This window comes from Sciurus carolinensis, chromosome 16 (assembly GCF_902686445.1).
Source record: "Sciurus carolinensis chromosome 16, mSciCar1.2, whole genome shotgun sequence".
In the NCBI taxonomy this organism is placed as follows: domain Eukaryota; kingdom Metazoa; phylum Chordata; class Mammalia; order Rodentia; family Sciuridae; genus Sciurus; species Sciurus carolinensis.
The window spans coordinates 3,221,962-3,238,666 of record NC_062228.1 but is presented as its reverse complement, the minus strand read 5'-3'; the positions used below and the strand labels follow the sequence as shown (position 1 = coordinate 3,238,666).

At 69.0% G+C, this 16,705-nt stretch overlaps 1 protein-coding gene across 7 annotated transcripts in view; it reads left to right on the top strand.

Moving 5' to 3' along the window:
* Nucleotides 1-16,705, top strand: part of Gse1 (Gse1 coiled-coil protein) — a 312,845-nt gene that overhangs the window by 60,584 nt on the left and 235,556 nt on the right. The window lies entirely within an intron of this gene.

Here is a 16,705-nt window from a genome sequence, read left to right as displayed (position 1 = left end):
CACCCTGCCAAGGCCGGTGGGTGGGCCTGGCACCGCTGTGAGCGCAGGCTGTCCACAGCAGGTCCGAGCAGCAGAGTCCGGTATTCTCCCCAGCCAAGGAGACCGGCCCAGAGATCTCGAGTCGTTTGCTGAGGCCACACAGGAAGGATCCAGGGAGCTGGGATTCAGATCCAGGCGGGCGGCTCCAGGGCCATATTCGCCACAGCGCCACACTGTCTCCTGCCTGGGCGCCCCGGGCCTGGCCGCTGGCCCTGGGCCTCATTCTCCCGGTGAGCTGACCGCGTGCCAGGGCTGCGCCTGTCCCCGTGCTGCCTTCTGAGCCCGGCTGTGCAGCTTCCAGATCGGGAGGGTGGGAGGCCGGGAGGACGGAGAGGCGCCCGGCAGGACATCCAGCTGTGGCCGCAGGTGGCTCGAGGCCTGTGATCACGGCGCGCGGCGCAGGGACCAAAGGTGACCAGAGAGCGTCAGAGGCGCGGAGGCGGAGCTCGGGCCACAGGGCATGGCCGCCGCTGTCCCCACGCCCGCCAGCCGTGGCCTGCACTGTGCAGGGTGACCGAGTCCACCAGTTAAGGGACTTGCTGGCTCTGCCTCCGGGGGCTGGCCCACTGACCGGACACCAGCCCACCCCGAGTGCCGTCCAGGGCTGCAGGGACATCCAGGGTCTGGGGCAAGGAGGGGAGCCGAGCTCACGGTGGGCCTCCCGGGGCCTCCAGGGTCCTCGCCCGCAGGCAGGCGGGCAGGGCAGAGCCTCCAGGCACAGGGACCTCTGCCAACAGTGCAGTGCCTCGCTGGGCAGGGGGCGGAGGGGAGGCAGCTGTGGCCACGTCCTCCGGCACTGTCCACCAGATGTCGTTCTGATGGGAAAATGGTCACTCTAAACCCGGCCGCTGCCAGGGCTCAGGTGCCACAGCCCCCGTGGGCACCAAGAGGCACCTGCCCCGGCCTCTGCTGAGAGCCGGTGCCTCCTGGCCGCCTGCTCCGGGGTCGGGGACGCCGCTGGTGCCAAGGGCTCCTGGCTGGGCACCGGTGCCCAGGTGCTGTGCCCTGGGGCCGAGCTCCCAGTGCCACCCTGGGTGCCAGGTTCGGCTCCCTTGGCTGCGGCGCCCATGCCGAAGGAGCGCGGCCGGGTCTGGGGGCCGCGGTTTGGGGCTGGCAGAGAGGGAGGCTGGGTCTGTCCTGCTGGCCCTCACGCATGGCCACCCCTGGGCAGCAGGCTTCCGGGAGGACGGGCTCTGGCCCCATCTGCTGGGAGCACGGTGGCCGTGGCTGCTTCCCCATGGTGGCCTCGGGCGGGTCACCCGCGGTTGGCACCATGCTGGTGTCCTCGCCGAGTGACTTGTTCGAGATGGGCATGGTTATCTGAGGGGGGTGACGGTCCGCTCTGGAAACGTGAAGAGGAGTCTGTGGCCCGGCTGGTCCCTGGCGTGCGCCCCGACCCCGCCTGGTGGGCCGAGCGGCGTCCCGAGGCGGCCTTCCAAGCTCCGGGCTCACGGGCAGCTGACCACCTGCGCCGAGCGCCTGGACCCGAGGCCAGGGCTGTTGTGGCCGCGCAAGGCCAGGCACGTCTGGGCCGTAACGGCGGCAGCGAGCAGCCCGCCGCCCGCCAGCAGTCGCTTGGCCGGGGTGTAGACGTCCATTAGTCCATTGCCAACAGCTTCAGACCGGGTTGGTTTTCTTTGGAAAGATGGAAGAGTCGGGGCTGTTTGAACATCTGCTCTGGTGTCCCTGGGGAAGGGCGTCAGGCATGTCGCGTGTCAGCCGGAGCGGGAGCCGGACCCCCCCCGCGGGGAGTCAGGTGACAGGCGGAGGCTGGGGCAGCCCTGGGGGTTCCGTGCGAGGCTTGGTGGTGGCAGAGGCTCAGCCTCCGGGAGCCTGAGGGTTCCCTCCGTGGGGCCCAGCAGGGCTGCCTCTGCGCCAGCCTGCCACCCCGGCCGCCTCTCGCCTCTCTGGCGCCTCTGGCCTCCCCGCCTGCTCTCCAGGGGTGGGGACGAGCTGGCGGTGGCAGATGAGTGCTCTGCAGTGTCACTGAGCACACTGGCTCGAGCGAGGGACCAGCTGGGGGCGAGCGCCGGGTCTGTTTGAGACAGATGGCTCTGTCGGATTTGGCTCCCGGAAATTGTGCAAGACAGGCGACTCTTGGCGGGACTCCGCGGCCCGGCCTCCCAGGGTGGCCGCCCGTCGGCTGAGCGGGCAGCGCGGGGCTCTGTCTGCCTGCACCGCCCTCCCCGGGCCTCGCGGGACATCTCGGAAGACCGGGACCCTCGAAGGCACAGCCGTGCAGTCCGCCACGCCCGCCGCAGCCTCAGGCCGCCCTCTGAGCGGGTGGTGGCACAGCTGGGCCGTGCCGCCCCGGGGCCTGGCACTTGCCAACCCTCCCTTGCTCCTCTCTCCTGGCATCTGGCTGCCTGGCTCCGGGCAGGACTTCCCTGCGGGCGGGGGCTCTAGCTGCTGGAGCCCTCCTGGGGCTCTGCCCTGCCCTGCGGAGGTGAGCACAGCAGCCTCCCAAGGTCCGGCCGTGCCCTCCAGGCCACCTCAGACTGGCCATCCCTCCCATTAGGTGCTGACCCCATTTTGTTGACTGGTTTTAACGGGCACGGAAATGGGTCTCTTTCCTGCCACCCAGGTTCTGGGCCTCTAGAGCCCAGGAGCAGGCCTTCGACCCTCTGACACTCCTTTGGCACTCTGTTCATTCATTCCAAAGCTGCCATGTGCAGTTGCTCAGGTTATACACTGCACAAGAACACAAACTAAAACTCGGGTCACTCAGCACGCACCGAGCCACGTGCCTGCAGCCAGGGAACGACTCTGACACTCAGGCTTCTTTTGTAACGAGCTGTGCTCATAAGCAGCTCTGCATAAAACTTCCCTGGGGCCCGAGGCAGACTCCAGGAGAACAGGCATGGCCCCTCTGGCATCCTGTAGTCCCCGGGGTGCCGTTTCTTGTGCTGCAGCCTCGCCAGCTTGCACAGTCTGCGGTGTGAGCAGGCTGGTGCCAGAACCCTGCCAGCGCCCCTGTGGGCGCCAGGGAGCACTGTCTCCAGTATCAGAGCCGCGGGCTGCCGGCCCTGGTCACCACGACAACAGTGGGACCCCTGGAGCGCTTACTAGCCCCATGGGACCTCGCCGGCCACCGGAGGGGCAGTTGCCCCTTAGTCTGCACTGACAGATGGAGAAACTGAAGCACAGAGTGGGTGTGTTGCTCACCCAGGGTCACCCAGCGGCCCTGGGGTCCAGACCAGCCGCCTGGGTTCGGAGTTGCACCCTAAGGCCCCTTGAGGGCCTGAGCCCTGTCTGGGTGTGAGGCAAGGCCAGGAAGCAGGGCTGGCCGCCCTCCTCTCTCCGCTGCCCCCAGTGGCGGCAGGCCCACCGGCAGAGGGCTGCCTTTGTGGGCCGCGGAGCCTCCTGAAGCCGCGTCGGCTGGAGTCTGCTCCCCGGAGCCAACGCCCTCGGGCGACCTGCCTTCCCGGCTCAGCCCCGTCCTGCCCTGGGGTCCTGGGGACATGCACGGATGCAGGGCCGTGGGCCCCAGCAGGTAGGCTATGCGCAGGGCCGTCCACCACGCAGGGAGGCCGGGCCTCATCCCCGCTCCATCCAGCGGGACGTCCAACCCAGGGCCACACCACCCTGCCCTCCCCCTCAGGAGGCTGGAGCGGAGGTCGGAGCAGGAGGGCAGGCCCGGCGGGAGACCACCCCCAGGGGCCCACTTCCTCCTTCCACTAGACAGGGCCAGCGAGTCCCAGAGGTATCGCACTCCTGCCCATGACCTTGGGCCCATCAGGGAGGCTGCAGGGTGGCCCAGAGCTCAGTCCTCAGCTTGGGAGGAGCCACCGCCCCACGGCCTCCGCTACTTGCTGTGCAGCTTTGGGGAAGTCACTTAGCCTCTCTGAGCTTCAGTTTCTCATCTGTAAAACGGGGATGCTGGCAGATTCTGCCCGCGTGGGCGTCCTGTGCTCACTATGCTGTGACTCTTTGGCTTCTGATCGGCCTTATCGAGTGATTCACAGACGGAAAGGTCTGCCCACGTCAAGTGTCCGATCTGATGAGTCCTGACGAACGCGTCGTCCTGTGACCGCAGCTCACAGGGTATTCCCCGCCCCCCGCCCGTGTGGCCAGCCCTGCCGCCGCGCCTTCCTTGACCTGGTGGTAGAGCCGGTCAGTGTCCTGTGCCAGCTGAGCCCAGTGACCACGAGCAGAGGCCCTAACATGGCTTGCGTGGGTCGCCCCTGGAGCTGAGGGCGTTTGCTCCTCGTCACAGCGTCCGGCCCTGCACCCCACGTGGCGTGGGCGTGGGCGCTGCCCGGCGTGGGCCCTGCAGCTCTGCCCTGCGACGCGTCAGCCCATGGCTCCTTACGAGGACACCAGCCCTTGGGCCTGGCCCGCCCTGGCCAGCACAGTCCCCTCTCGTCCCCTTGCCTTGTGCTCTCTCCACGAACGGTTTCCAAACAGGGCCGCGGTCCAAGCGGTAATGGGCGGGACCCAGGGACGCTGCCCAGCCCAGCACCCCTGCGTCCACCCTTGGTGTCTGTGCCCTGGGGTCCCCATGTCCCCCGTCCAGCGGCACAACAGGGTGTCACGAGGTGAGCAGGGTCCAAGGCCACGGCGGGCAGGACTCGACCCCGAGCCAAGGATGTGGGCTGGACATGGGCTTTTCCTCAAGCAGGCAGGGCGGACGGCCATGCCCCCCGGGCCAGCGCCCCTGCCCTCTCTCAGGAGCACGGGGACCCTGCCACCTGCTCACCACCGACACGCAACCCCTGGCCTGTGGCCTGGGAGGGACAGAGGCTCCCTGGACTCGCTGCCCACAGGGCAAACCTGCCTCCCACTGGTGGTGACCGCCACTCTGCGATGCCCTCCCACCCGCCGGGGCTCGGTGGGCTGGGTGGCCGTTGCACAGGGTGGCTCGTGGCCAAGGTCGCGTGGGGCTGGCGGGCTCGTCCTAAGGAGGCCGCGGGGCTGGCCAGCTGGACTCCCGGCTGCTTTGCCTCCTCCCCGCGGGGTCGCCGCAGCCCAAGGGTGCGGGTGGCCTGCTCCTGCCTGGACGCTCAGGCCGCAGGGTGCGTGGGGAGGGGACGAGGGTTGGGTGCAGCTCGCAGGGCAGACGGCGCCTGGAGCCCCCGACCACCATGGCTCGTCCGCTGGGCTCTGGCAGGAGTGCCTCGCGCAGGGCCGTCCTCTCGGCCTGGCGGCTGGGGAGACAGGGACGGGCCTGCGGCCAGCGTCAGCAGGCCTGGTGCCTCCCAGACGTGGACCCGACTCCAGGGCTCCAGAAGCCCCGCCTTCTCTGGTGGACACTCCGGCCCGGCCCCGTGGTGCCCAGGAGAAGAGGGATCTAAGTTGGGCAGCCCCGGCTGCTAGGGTGCCCCGTGTGTCCAGGGCCGGGCGCACCCAGGTGGCAGACTGACCCGAACCTGCGCCCCCAGCCAGCCTGCCTCCACGTACTTGGGGTGCCGCAGGGCTGGGGGGGGGGACCCAGGTGCCCTCGCACTGGGCAGCGGGCTCTACTCCTGTCTCCAAGCCTGCCCTGGGGGTGGGGTGGAAGCGGTCAGCCAGAGGCCTGCAGGGTCCCCTCCGGGGCCGCCCTTCCCCGAGGGTCCAGCTGCAGGCTCTGGAGCCACACAAAAACTTCCCGAACCCACGGGGCCCAGCTGGTGCCCCCGCCCCTCTGGGCACCTCGGCTCCTGGCGGCTCGGGCCCCACGGCAGGACTTCTGACCCTGCTTGGACCTAGCAGAGCAGTGGCCTCTGAGTGGTGGGTGGGAGCAGCCCAGGCTGGAGCAGGGGACGTGCAGGACGCGGGGTGGTCGAGGACGCCCTTGGGCTGCAGTGGCCCTGGGCCGGTGCCAGGCTCGGGACCAGTCTCCAAAGAGCACAGTCCCCGGGACTCTGCTGGCGAGCGGCTCACGGGATGGATGAGTGGCTGTCCAGCGAGGGCGGCCAGGCCGGGCCCGCTCCTCCCCTGTTGGTTTCTGCACAGGACAGGCGTCTGTTGATGTCTTCCCTCGGACTCCCTGGTGACCGGGGCCGCAGCCCTCTGTGTCCGGGCAGCGGGGGGCCCTGTGGTCCTGCGCGCGGCTCAGGGCTGCGCCCCACCTCTCCCTCCCCCACACCTGCGCGTCCCCCTCCCGCCTCCGCCCCCGGGGCTGCAGGGTCGCTGGGAACCTGCCATGGCCGCCCCAGACCTCACCTCACACGCCCCCAGTTTCCCGTCTTCAGACGTCACCTGGGGGGAGAGGAAATGGCGGGGAGCGAGACCCTCGGGAGCACGCTGCGTGTCCGCCTGGCGGCCCAGCCTTCCGGAGCCCCGTTAATCGTGGTTGATTCACTCCGCGTGGCCGCAGCGGCGTCCTGACAGACCGACCACCATTACCCCGCCTGCTAAGGGTCGGCCTCGTCAGAATTCAGTGGGTCCGTCTTCGCGAGAAGCAGGGACCCTCGTGCATCTCCCGTCGCCCGGGTCACCCAGGGACCGTCAGGCGCAGGTGAGCCCACCTGTCCCTGCGCTGCCATCCCGGCTCCGGCCAGGGCGGGGTGGGCGCAGCCAGGAGACCAAAGTTCCACGCATTTGTGCCTCGGTCTCCGGGGGCACCCGGAGCCGCCTGTGCGGGATCAGGACCGTCCCCAGCACCCCGGTGGCTCTGACGCCCTGTGCTGGCGGGGGCTTCTCCACCCAAGGCAGGTCCTTGGGCTGTGTGGCAGGCAGGGCCCGTGGTGCCAGCCGCAGTAGGGGACAGCCCCGCGGGGGGTTCTCGCGTGCTGTGGTCCCCGGCGTGGGTCAGGTGCCGGAGGCGCAGCCGGTGAGTGACATCAGAGATGACATGATGGCAGCAACCCCGCACCTCCCTTCCCTGGCCAGGGCAGGCCATGGCCCCTGGGGTGGGAATGCTGCTCGGCCACGTGCCCAGAGAGCGGGGAGCATGGTGAGGCTCCACGGTGCCTCGCGGGGTGCCCAGGACGTGCCTGGCCTTCAGGACGGGTGGCCGAGAGACGGGCTTGCCACATGACCTTCCATGTCCAGCCCAGTCTGCCCCTCCGCAGCAGGAAGCCCTCCCGCCACCAGAGGGCGCAGGGACGCCCGTCCTGGCAACTCACTGCCGTGGCCTCGGTGCCCTGGGTCACTGGCGTGGTCCGCCTGGGCACCCTGGCCAGCACTGTGGAGCGCCTGCTGGTCAAGGGCTCCACTTGGCTCGCGTCTGCAGCAGCTTGGTTGGCGTGTTCTGTGTTGTTCTCATTTTCCAGTCAAGGACTCTGATGCCCAGAGAGTGGGTGTCCAAGAGGCCCCTGCACCCGCCCTGCCCGGCGGGCCATGGCAGGCAGCTGCGCTGGGCCTTGTAGGCGAGGCGGATGCTTCGCTGTGGAGGGCACAGGCCCTCCTGAGGCAGGAGTGCCAGCTGGGGCCTTGGCCAGGAAGGGAAGGCCGTGGTGTCCTGGGGGAGCCGCGCTGGCCGCAGAGGGGCTCCCACCAGGGCCTGGCTGTGCTGGGCTCATGGACAGGGTCCTGCCTAGAGCAGGGCCGCTGGCCGCTGGGTGTGGCGTGTCCCTCCAGGAGGCAGAGGACTTTGGTTGCAGGTGGCCCGTGGCTGTCTTGCTCCCACCAGGGAAGAGAACCCGGCCCGTCACGTGCGGGTCCCGTGAGGGCCGTTCTCTTTCCAGGGTCCCCAGGGCCCGCTGGACGGCAGCTTTTCACTCCCCTGCTGAGCCCAGGGTTGGTGGATGCCCCAGCTTGGTGGACGCCCCAGCTTGGTGGACACCTTGTCTTGGTGGATGCCCTGCTTGGTGGACACCCCGGCTTGGTGGACTCCCTGGCTTGGTGGATGCCCCAGCTTGGTGGACACCCTGTCTTGGTGGACTCCCTGGCTTGGTGGACGCCCTGCGTGGTGGATGCCCTGCGAGGTGGATGCCCTGCTTGGTGGATGCCCTGCTTGGTGGTCACCCCGGCTTGGTGGACTCCCTGGCTTGGTGGACGCCCTGCGTGGTGGATGCCCTGCTTGGTGGACACCCCGGCTTGGTGGACTCCCTGGCTTGGTGGATGCCCCAGCTTGGTGGATGCCCTGTGTGGTGGATGCCCTGCTTGGTGGATGCCCCAGGTTGGTGGACACCCTGTCTTGGTGGATGCCCTGCTTGGTGGACACCCCGGCTTGGTGGACTCCCTGGCTTGGTGGACGCCCTGCGTGGTGGATGCCCTGTGTGGTGGAGTTCCCAGCTTGGGTGTGTCCCGTCTGCAGCTGGCCCTGGGGCTCTTCACCCGAAGCCCCCTCCTTTCCTCCTGAAGCTGCAGCCTGGCACTTGAGGAGCAGCATGGACCTTCCTGGCCTCAGGGGCCTGGAGGGCCTTGTCCCCACGGAGCACTCCCTGGTGGCCTCGGGTCCTGCTCTTGCCCCAGCTGAAGGGTTGGGCCTGGCATGGGCCCCCGGGCGTCCCCTGGGGCTTTAGCACCATGCTGACACCCTGGCCCTGCCCAGACCGCTGAGCTGCCCTTGCGACCTCGGGCCTCCGGTGGGGGTGTTTCCACGTCCCACCTGTTTGCAGCATCGCTCGGTGGAGGGCGGCCGCTGGGGCAGACCCCAGGCTGATCTGCCCTGGGTCCCGGCGGAGCCTCCAGCTCAGGCCAAGTCCCGGCCAGCCTCCTTCCCGGGAGCCCCGCTCGGGAGGATAGCAGGGAGTGGCCAGGGTGTGAGAGCTGAAAGTCGCATCCCCGGAGGGCAGGCGGGGCAGTGGAGCCCGAGTGACCGTGGTGGCGTGGCGGTCGCCCCGAGTTGGGCCAGCTGTGTAGACAGATGAGGGTTATTGAGGCCGAGGCCGAGGGCTGGCGTGGTCCTGGCTGGAGCTGCAGAGGGCGGTTTTGAGTCGCCCAAGGCTGTAAGGGCCTCCCTCCGGCCCGGGCACAGCTTCCCGAGGCAGACCGAAGACCCGGGGAGCCGTGGGCTGGACATGGCTCTTAGAACGAGCACTTCCTAGAAAGGAGGGGCCTTCTGGAGGGCCCAAGTGGTTTGCACCCCACACGGGGTGTGCAGCACCGGCCCTGGGGTCCGGCGTCCCCGGCCTTTCTCTTGGGCTCGGGGACACGCGTGCTGCCCTGTCGTGGCCAGCTCCGTGTCAGGACAGCGCCCTGTGGAGGATTCCGGTCCCGGTGTGCGTGGAAACCAGCGCTGAGCTCCAGGGTCCTCACTACAGGCGAGGGTGCTGAGATGTCCCCGACGGGTCCACCGCAGGTTGAGGCTGGCCTGCCGCGGGCTGCCGCCTGTGGCCTGCGGCTCCCCAAGGTCTCAGAGGGCCCGCAGGGTGCCGCGCGGCCGCCGTGTCTCCGGCTTCTCCCCTCTTCTCTCTGGCTCTGCCGACTGCAGTCAAGAGGCAGCTCACAGGACCCGCCTCCCTTCTGGCCTGACTGCAGGGCCCTGGGGTCCCCAAGGCCACCCCTGCTGTGGTCGTGTGCTGGAAGGACATCCGGAACTCTAGGCTCGATGTGCTCACACCCAGTCCCAGTTCGTCACAGCAAGAGGACAAGCCTAGACTAGCCGAGGGCAGGCACGGGCACATCCAGGAGCTCTGAACACGGCGCTGCCCACTGCCCCTCCCCGCAGAGCTGTGGACAGCACCTGCCCCTCCTGACTACGCTGTGTGATGGGAAGCTTCCCTGAGCCTCCGTGTCCACAGTCTTTCCTGGGGCCATGTCCACATGACTGAGGTCAGGCTGGCACCCCGTGACCCAAGGTCCCGCTGTCAACCACGTCCTTGGAATAGACCATCCCGTGTGGCCCAGGCCCCAGGTAGATGAAGACACCACGCGGGCAGGACACCCCAGACTGAGGCGGCCAAGGCCAAGGCCAGGGCTCTCCGTGGGTGAGGTCAGCCTCCACTCGCCCGCTGGGGACTTGCAGAGATCTGCGAGCCACTGTGTGGCAGCTGAGACGGCCCTTTTTCTGGTGCTGAGGCCGGAACCCAGGGCCTTTGCCCGTGCGGGGCACATGCTCTAGCTGCAGCCCAGCCCTTGAGAGCGGTGCTTGGATGGGGGACTTGACTCCCCACCCCTGGGTGCTGTGCCAGCAGCAGGGACAGTCCCCAGCAGGGAGTCCCTGTGGCCCAGGGCAGGGAGGGCTCTGGCCACGGATGTCAGGAGGCCCCAGTAGCGTCTGCCTTTCAGTTTCCCTGAGGACACGGAGCTGCCCTCTTCTTGGTTGTGCGCAAGGGCCCCTGCTCTGGAGGCCGGCAGCTGGTCAGAGACCTGACCTCACTTCCTAAGCCCCCACACCAGGTATCAGAACAGTCGCCAGCCTCCAGGCCTGGACACTGCCCGCTGGAGCAGCGTCCATCTTAGGTCACAAGGCAGGCCACTGGCTGCTGGAGGAAGCCCCAGGCACGCGGGCTTCGGAGCCGCCTTGCGCACCTTCCGTGGACCCTGCCCGCTGCTCAGAGGTCTTGAGGAGCAAGCCCGGTTCCCGCGGTCGTGTGTGGGTGGAGAGGGACACAGGCTCCCAGACCTGCGGACACCCTGGGCTGAGTCTGCGCCCCACGCACTCAGCCCAGGGGCTTGTGGGGAGCACTGCTGGAGACACGGGGCCCTGCCAGCCTCTGCAGGTCCCACAGGGCCTCCCTACCTCCCACGCAGCCCTGGGAGCTCAGAGGGCGGGTGCTGGCACTGGCCTGGCTCAGCGCGTGGGGTCCAGGGCTGGCCTGGATTAGCGCTGGATGGCGGGTTCCTGTGCGGACAGCAGGCCCCACTCGGATCAGCCACTCGGAGATCAGCCAGACGCGCAGCGGGGGGCGCCGGTGGGAGACCCCAGGCGCGTCCCCGGAGCCAGCGCTCCTGGACTCGCCTCGGGCAGCGCGAGGCCCCTCCCGGGAGCCGCCTGGAGCTGCCCCGGCCCCTCTCTGCTACGCTGTGAGGGCTAATGAGCCGTCTCGGCTGCTGTCTGCACGCTGGCGCTCAGGAGGCTTGTGCCACAAAGGCGCAGGGGCAGCCCTGGCGGGCGGGGGGGCTCGGCGGTGGACACGCCCAGAAGTGTCATCTGCCCGCAGCTGATGTGGTCACAGCTGGCGGGTGGCGGCGCCCCTCCCCCGCGGGCTCAGGAACAAACATCTCTTCTTACACGAAAACAGAAAGGAGAAGTGACAGGGTCAGGCTGCGCTTTCCACATGACCTGCCCGGGAACAGCGCGCCTTTGTTCCCGGCCGCGCCGCCCGGCCTGGCGCAGGCAGAAGCCACTTAGCACGGCCTCACCCCTGACCCGCCTGCCACCCCCTCGTGCTCAGCAGGGCCTGGGGACACCGAGCCTGGCCTCCCGCCAGATGCCCCCGCCAGCTGCCCTGCGGGTGCACTGGGGGACCCCGAGGGGGGCACGAGGGGACGCCCACAGGGCCCAGCAGCACCATGGACTCGGGCCATGACCGCTGGCCTCCCTGCCCACATCTGGAGGGTGGGACTGGTGGCCTGCAGCCATGCCACCCACGGGGACCTGGTGGTCCAGCTAAAGCCGGAAGGGGCAGCTGCTGCATTAGGCCGTCTTCCTACCCCTGTTCCTGTCCTCCCTCCCACAGGCCCTCACCTGCCGTCCACCCTCCCCACTTGTTCCTCTGACCCCTGCCCCCGCTCAGGCACTCGGGAGTCACTGATCAGCTGTCCCAGGCTGAGGAGAGATGCTGGGCGGGTCAGCCCGCTGGAAGGGCAGTGGCTAGTGTCGTTTCTAGCCCCCACCAAGCAGCCGGAGGACTGGCCACGGGCACTATGGCCACCGGGGCTGGGGGTCCACCCAGGCACGCGCACAGGGCACTGCCCTCCCTGCCTGCAGCATGCCTGGCCTTCAGGTGAGGCCGGGGTTCTGTGGAGAAGCGTTATTCTGTCTGCAGTGGACGGGCCTCCTGATGGCCGAGAGGCAGCTGGAGGTTCCGAACTCGAAGCCCCTGGTTCTCAGGTTCCCCATCAGATGAGCCGAGACCCGGCGCTGTCGTGGTCACAGCGGACAGCTGGGCTGCAGAGGGGTCCACCCTTCCCAAGTGGACCCCCAGTGCCCAGGCTGTGGTCAGAGGATGGAGCGGGCATCAGGGCCAGCGGGCTGCAGTGGCCTCCCTGGGAGAGAAGGAACGGCCGTCAGCTGCCCTTGCAGAGGCCAGGGCAGCTGCCGCCTGCGAGGCCAGCGTGTGAACCCAGCCGGCCGAGCCCCACTGCCCTGCGTGGCCTGCTGGGGCTCTCGAGGGGCAGGCTGGCCCCGTGGGGCCTTTGCAGCGTGGCCGAAGCTGGTGCTCCTGGGAAGCACGTGGACTCGGGCCCCACCCCAGCTGTGCCCTTCCTGTCCAGGCAGTGGCCCCGCCTGAGGTGGCCCCAAGGGCTCCTGTGCTCAGTTCCTGGGGTCGGTCCTTCCCCGCCTGCAGAGGCCGGGTTGGTGCTCTGGCCTGTCCAGCCTCTCCGAGTCCTCCAGGGCCCAGACACCTTGCCTGACCCTTGCCTCACGTGACTCCAGGTCTGGGGAGGGCTGCCCCTGCCCGAAGACCACCCGGTAGAAGTCCCAGCATGGCTTGCCCGGTGGGGCTGGGGCCGGGCCACCTCGGTCTCTCTCCGCTGGACAAGGGGCCCCTTTCATCGGCTGGAGGAAGAGGCAGAGCAGTTCCACCCCCACCCCAGCTCCCCCTCCTGCGCCTCCCTGCCCTCTGCCAAGAGGTCTTCCTGCCCTGCTGGTCACCCTGGGGCAGCTGGAGAGGCACCCGGCAGGGCAGGTGGGGAGAAGGGTTCTGGCGCCAGGCCCAGTGGGCACGGAGGCCGAGGCCAGGAGGCCCTGGGGGCTGGGCAGTCAGGACAAGCTGTCTGGGAGCCACTGGGTCACCCTCCAGGCAAGGCCTGGCCTCGACCCCCTCCAGCCCAGGCTGAGCTGGCAACAGCCACTCTGGCCTTCTTAAGCCTCACCCCTGGCCACCTGGGGGAGCCCCGAGGCCATGGTCCTGTCCTGGTCCCGCGTGTGTGAGGGGAGGCCTGGCCTGGCCTGGAGGGGGGCTCTGCAGGCCCCTCCGCCTGGCAGTGGTTCTGGGGCCTGGGGAGGGAGGCCGGGTGGGGCGCAGGGCCCAGCCCTCCAGAGCGACCGCCCTGGGCACCTCCTCCCAGGAGCCCTCTGGGCAGCTCTTCGCCTGCTGTGGGTGGACGGGGTGCCATGACCCCTGCGTCTGCGGACAGCAGGGGCAGATGGAGGGTCAGGCCCGGCGGGGCAGCCAGGCTGGTGGGCTAAGTGCCCTGAGGTGTGAGTCCACACCCTCCCCACGCCACGTGAGCACGGGCACGGTGTGGACGCCGGGGCTCCCTCTTCGCTCTCCCTGTCCCTCTGTGAACCTGGCTGGCGTCCCCTCCCCGCGTCCCAGCCTCACTCCCCTGTCGGGGTTCCCCGAGGGCAGGGCCACCGCGGTCGGTTGCTTTCTGGGGTTCTGGTAGACGGTGCCCTCCCAGGGACTGGCCTTCCTGGCCGCATGTCCCCTGTCTTGTCAAGCAGCGACCTGACGCTGTCCCTGCCTCTGCCGTCTGCTCCAAAGGGAAGTGTCCAGCCTGGTGTTTGCCCTCCCGGTCACAGGGTTTCAGATCAGGGCCACTGTAGAAAATCTCCGCACCCACAGCAGGCCAGAGCAGAGGCTCGCGGAGGCCTTGGGCTGGGTTTGGAAATAGCCAGGGACGCCAGCCCTGCCTGCTCTGGACACCGGCAGCTGAGGTGCCCAGTGACCTTCAGCTGCTCCCGCATCTTCCTCTCGGAGCATCGCAGGCCCTCCGTAGGCCCAGCTCCTGACCAAGGAAGAGGCGAAGGGGCCAGTTGAGGGTCAGCAGCTGGCAGGCTGGGGCCCAGCAGCCCTCAGCTCCGGCCAGGACTGAGACCTGGTGGTGACCGTCCTGGGGTCTGCGGGGACCTCCCACGTCTTCCGTCATTGGAGGGGATCCCCGAAGCGTTCAGGGAAGCCGCCAGGCCCACGCCGTCGGAAAGGAGGGTGTGTGCGAAGGGCCGGCCCCTCGCCAGGCCAGCGTTCCCTGGCACACACCCCAGCGCCCCGCGGGTGCGGGAAACCCCCCAGCCTGGCAGGCCCATCCCTGCGAGATGAGAGGGGAACGTGGGCCCCGTTGGGATGGGGCCACCAGATTCAGGACAGTAAGTCACAAAGACTCTTTTAGTGGGAGTGACTCTGTGCCGCGTTCAGGACGTGCCGAGTTTTATTCCGCTCTTTTAGAGTAAGTATATCCCGACGACTGCCTGGGATATACTTATGGTAAAGGAAGTGCAGTTTATTTGCGATGCAAATTGAACGGGGGGCCCTGTGTTGTCTGACTACCCCTTGGGGGGCTGAAGGCTGGATCCCATGCAGGCAGGGATGGGAGGACGCAGGCCTGTCCAGGCAGAGTTGCAGGGTGACCCCGGGCAGTGAGGAAGGCCTGCTGGGGGCGGGGAGGCTGGCTGGAACAGAGGCGGCGGGCAGTAGGAGCAGGAGCAGGTGCAGAGCCCGAGTGGGAGGGAGCCAGGGCCAGAGGGCGGGCCAGCCGCTCCAGGGCTCCACCCGGGCAGCCGGTCAGTGTGCGGCGCTGAGCTCTGGCCTCGCCACAGGAGGCTGCCTGGCCTGGCTCCCTGCTCCAGAGGCGGAGGGCTTCGCTGGGAGCTCCGGTCAGCTCCCTCGTTTCCCGAGCCAGGCAGATGGAAGCAGTGAGCCAGTCGCCTGTGCCTTCTAGATTCCCCAGTGACCGCTCTCAGGACAAGGAGCCCAGCACGCCCACCAGCACCACTGCAGGCTGCGGAGCAGAGGCTCCTTTCATGTCTGCCTCCACCATCTGGGCGACTGCTGGCTTATGGCACAGGCAGGGGGCTCCCCAGCCCTGGGTGACCTACGGCCACGGCAGGGGACGGGCAGGTCCACCCCTTCCACGTCCTGGTCCACGGGTCCCTGCTCCCTTGGGGTGAGCATGGGGGTGGAGACTCTCAGAGGAGCCAGGACAGCTTGCGGCCAGTAGGGGGCAGCAGGAGGTCAGTGCTGTGGCCCTCCATAGACCAGGCCACCCGCAAGGACCTTGGACGTCCTCGGGGAGGCCTCCCTTGGCTGGGATGAGTTTGGAGCCGACTGCGGGGCCGCAGATCCCTGAGGTCCCCTTCCCACCTGCGCCCCCCAGGTTTGCGGGCGGCCATTTGCCTGTGTGCCCAGGGGGCAGCTGTGGGCGGGGTGGGCAGGCGTGGCAGGTGCACGTGGCCTGCGTGCCCCGTGGGCATGGTTCCCCCCAGCGGGTGTGGGAGCAGCAGGGCCCAGACGCCGAAGCAGCCGAGTGGAGTCAGCGGTCATCAGAGGGAGGCAGGAGTGGGCCCCCTCTGGCCATGGGCCCCGCGGGCCTCCAGCTCTTCCCTGGGGACCTGTGGGGAGTCACCCTCTGCCTCGTCCCCGACCACCCCGTGCTCAGGGCAGGCAAGGCACCTGGGACCCGAGGCTGGGCCTTCGTCCCTTGGTGGGTGAAGGGGCACAGCAGGGACGCTCGGGCAGTTCAGAGGTGAGAGCACCTGCCTGGGTGTGGGCGGGGCAGGTGCCCACTGGGCAGTGAGCCGTGGGCACCTCTGACTGGTCAGGTCCTGTGGCGGGCAGTGTCCCCTGCTGCCCTCGCTCTCCTCTCCCCTGTGCCCCACCAGCTCCGGCCCTGAGCCGCCTCCAGGCCCCCACAGGCCATGGCCCCAGGGTCCTGCCCCTAGGGAGGCCGGCGTGGGGCTGACCTGCACAGCGCCTGGGGTCCCGCAGTGCAGATCCGCGGCCCACGTGGAAGCTGTCCTGGCGGATTCAGCGGCAGGTGGGCCCACGACGTTCCCGCGTGGCAGGATCCCTGCAGGCGGGGATCTCGAGGCAACGTCCCTGGCCTGCGCCCGGGAGAGCCCACAGGAGACAGGCCTCCCCTCAGAGGCTGGGGTCTGGGCATCAGCCTCTGGGGGCTCCCAGGGAGACGGGCAGGGCCAGGCCTCCTTCTGGGGAGCTGGGAAAGAGGGCGTTTGGCCTCCAGCCTGGGAGGGCGGCCATCACGGAGCCTGGCTGGTCTGGGCGGGCGGTGGACGCGGAGGCCCTCCTGTGGGCCAGGGACTCAGGCTGACCCAGAGGTGTCAGCCCTAAGGGCAGGGGACACCAGCACCCTCCCCAGGCCCTGGGGGTCCAGCACCTCACAAGCAGTGACCACGGGGTCAGCAAAGGGCCTGGGTGGACTGACCTTGCAGGACCCATCGTGTGTGACCGCGGGGTCTCTTGGTAACGCCGGGAGGCAGGGTCCGTGGGGGCTGGCTGGCCGGGGGGCCCTGGGACGGGTAGGAGATGGCCACGGTGGCACAGCCATGCGGAGCCCAGGCCAGCCTGCGGTGAGGAGCTGGCGCCCTGGTCCCGGGCGCTGGGTGGACGCTTGCCTGCCTAGCCGTCGACGCCGCCCGCGTCGCGTGCTCTCATCTCTGAACTGCCACGGTGTCCCCTCTGTGTCCCTCGGTGCCATGGACAGCAGGCCCTTCATCAGTCCAGCCGCGTTCCAAGGAGCCAGGGGGAGCCCAGGGGCCAGCGCCCTAGGGGCGCGGCTCCAGTGTCAGGTCCTCCTTTGGAAGCGGGTGGCCTGCAGCTTGGGCGGAGGGGCAGGTGACACGGCGTGACTGGGGCCGGGCACAGGGCCTGCCTCTGGGAGGCCCCGCTCCTCGTCTCTGCTGCCCTGCGTCTGCGCCCACCAGAGGCGCCCACTTCCACCACTAGTC